Source organism: Halyomorpha halys, unplaced genomic scaffold (genome assembly GCF_000696795.3).
Source record: "Halyomorpha halys isolate HHAL.00 unplaced genomic scaffold, Hhal_1.1 Scaffold862.1, whole genome shotgun sequence".
Classification (NCBI taxonomy): domain Eukaryota; kingdom Metazoa; phylum Arthropoda; class Insecta; order Hemiptera; family Pentatomidae; genus Halyomorpha; species Halyomorpha halys.
In genome coordinates, this window is record NW_027115572.1 from 214,631 (window position 1) to 218,433 (window position 3,803).

Consider the following 3,803-nt stretch of genomic DNA (forward strand, 5'->3'; position numbering starts at 1 on the left):
GATCCTGGTGGTGATCCTGTATTAGATCCTGGTGGTGATTCTGTATTAGATCCGGGTGGTGATTCTGTATCAGACTCTGGTGGTGATTCTGTATTTGATCCTGGTGGTGATCCTGTATTAGATCCTGGTGGTGATCCTGTATTAGATCCTGGTGGTGATCCTGTATTCGACTCGTGTGATGATCCTGTGTTAGATCCTGGTACTGATTCTATTATGACAGTATTAGACGCTGTATTATCGCTACCGTATATTTGGTTTACTTGTTGTATGTTGCCATCACCATTCGCATGCGCATCATTACTTAAACCTGCCAAAATATTATTATTATAACAATGTACCTTTTTAATATTTAATCATATTAATATTATACAGATCAGAACGTTAGAAAGGGGAGATATATAAAATAATATTAGTTGACAATAGTGATTATGATACCACACAGCCTGTAATATATAAGTTCTTTAGACAGATCATAAGTCATCTTTTTGTACTATAGAATAATTTTTTTTTTCAAATCTAACTCGTATTTTTGGTCACCTAAGAATAACAATTTTGACAATCTGAGTAGCATTTGTCTGGCTAAATTATCATGATATTAACAAAATTAAATACAGCGATAATAATTTTAAAAATGATATAACCAATGACATGAATTTAAATAAAAAGTATATAGTTATACAAAATTGCATAAATATAAAGAAGATAAAATATAAGGATAATTACGGGCATTTCAGGGGAATGAATTACAGAATTTTACAAACTTTTTAAAGAGTGGGATGGTTTTTCGGATTATTTTTGGAAGATATAGCTATTCCATGATGGGTATAGATCGAAGGCGACTCACACGTTTTTTTTTATGGTGGTTTGAAGCGAAAAGAATTGCCTTAGTTTTTGTTGGATTGAAGCTGAACTTATTTTTCGAAGCCTACCTTTAAATACTGTCAATGTCTTCCTGAAGCTTATTGAATGCCTCGAGCAGGTAAGATGGGTGCAAAGATATGTATATTTCTTGGTCGTTGGTGTACAAAATTTTGAATATCATAATTCTGTTGTAGACAGATTCAAAAATCTAAAGGTTTTTCCGAATCGCAACAAAACCTGGTTATCCTAATTTTGGCAATCGTACTTTAATGATAGAAAAATAAAGAAATTCTGTAAAGGAATCAAACTACTTTAAAAACTAAAAATAAATATATAAGTATCGTAATATATAACAAAATAAAGTATATGTTAGTGATGTTAATAGAAAAATGAAACAAATAAAATTCTGTAAAGCTTGAATAATGGAGAAATTGTACAAAATTAATTACTAAAAAAAGAAATGAATAAGATTATGGACGATGAAGGTAGAAATACCGTAATAAATAGCAGGACCTCGTGGCAGTGAAGAAGTCTGAGTCTCCATGAGTCGACTATGCGTTGAGCAGGCGTTTCCAAAATTCTACTTTAAAAACTCAAAAATACAGTTATTTCGTACCTCTTGGTTTTTTGACTCATATGAAACTAGAATAAGTACTAACATAAAAGAAAACTTTCTGCTAACGTTGTGCTGTTCCTTGCGTTGAGCAGGCGCGTTCCGAAATTCTACTTTAAAAACTCAAAAATACAATTATTTAATACCTCTTGGTTTTTTGACTCGTATGAAACTAGGGTAAGTACTGATATGAAAGAAAGCTGTCTGCCAAGCTAGTGCAGACGAAATAAAAACTAATCTTTTAAAATTTGTGATATATCCGGCAATATACTGCCTATTTCAATATTTTTTTTAGTTTTTTACACGTTATGAGATAAATACTCATATGCAATTTGAATTATTTGAAACAGACCCACAGATAAAAAAAGAAAGATGTATTTCTTTAACAAATTTTAGTTGAACGATTTTTAATATTATGGTACAAGAATCTAAAGTAAAAAACGTACCAGAATTTTTTTTTATGAGATTTTATTTCAGATCCACCGTTTTTATTTTAAACTCGGACTAGCAAATATTTAATTTGGGGAAGCGATTGGTTTTTCATTCACGAAACAACCCTCGCCCGAACAGCTTCCATACCATTAGTAATTTCTTCATGATCTTGAAGCTGATCCGAAAAAAGTTTAGGTCTTGATTCATCGATATTTGGACATCTTTTTCTTGTATATATTGAACATGTAATAGTTTCTGAGATATAGCTTTCATAAACAAAAGATTTTGTCCAGATAGCAACAAATCAATATTTTGTGAATATATTTTGCTAATATCATGAAAACTAATTCTCCTACGTAAAAAATAATAATTATCTTCTTTTTAGTACGTTTAATTAGCTTTAATTTGATTCCTAACAGACATCTGTACATCTATTAGCTCCTGAGATATAGCCGTCATTAGCAAAATGTTTTGTCAGAACACCGTGAAATCAACATTATGTGAATGTATTTAGCTAATATCATGAAAACTACTAATCTTAGAAAAAAACTATTAATAAACTTCTCTGCAGCTTTAATTTGATTCCTAACAGACTTCTTCGCTGAAGTTGTCCGATACACAGTTCATGCCAATACATTGGGGAAAACTCTTCCTGGAATTCATTCCAATTGATTCCCGAGGTGAATAACCAACTAATAGATACCTCTCAAGTTCAACATAAAGTAGAAAATAGTCATTGGCGATTGATGTGTATTTCGCTGCACGTTGTATGTGGGTCACATTTGGTTTGCATTGTCATCTCCAGTTTTGTGTCCATTATAATACGTTATGACCTCTGGTTTTTTTTCTGCAGTACTTTTACCAATGGCTTTGGTTCCGAGCACAGAAGAAACGAGGAGTACACAATTATTCTTGCATGTGACGTAGGTTGCCAACACTTTTTCGTCGTTGAAACCAAAAAGACTGGAATATTGTGGTCTACTTATAGAATCTCCCTATCAAAGAAATACTGAAATAACGATTGAAGAATTCATAAAGAAATCTTGGTAAGAGGGGTGATGAACCAGAAAGGCGCGGTGAGCCTGACAGGCACACGATTCCCGTTCGTAAACGGTAATGGTACCTGACGAATGACTCTAACACAAGTATCGAAAAACAGTGAAGTGATCGAATTTACTATCTAAAGTGAAAAATATTGACCTTAAGTTTGTAACGTAATCGGGCGCGGTCAGATCAAAACACGTGTGACGCTCTTTCTTGACGGCAGGAGATGAACTGACTGGGCGGGTTGGAACCACCCCACAAAGTTAGGAAACTACTGGGAGGTAGATGTCACACTCAGCGCTCTTTTGGAAGAGAGCAAAAACACCGAATCTTGTGCCAGTCATGTCAGCCGTGCCCGATACAGGGTGAGTACTACTCTTATGAAGTAAACTGATAATAACCTTCTTTGTACTAGCTTTAATATGATTCGTAACAGGCATCTGTACATCTAATAGCTCCTGAGATATAGCTGTCGTAAATCCAAAGTTTTGTCAGAACAACGATAAATCAACATTTTGTGAATATATTTCTCAAATAACATGAAAACTACTACTCTAACGAAAAAATTAAAAAGTTATGCCTAAAAAACGAGAAATCAATATTTCGTGAGATTTGAATTTAATTAGAATCTTCTTTGTAGTACTTAGTAGATGTCATTTTTATATTTTTTCTACTAATAATAATGTTTGATACTAAAGTAACTTCCATGTATAAGTACACAAATAACAATAAAGAATTATAGATTTTATTAATAAAACGATCGCAAACAACCTACCTAATTAGATGAGTAAGAAAAAATAAAATAGAATAATAATAGATTAATATGAATAATTAATAGAAAATATTCAAATTT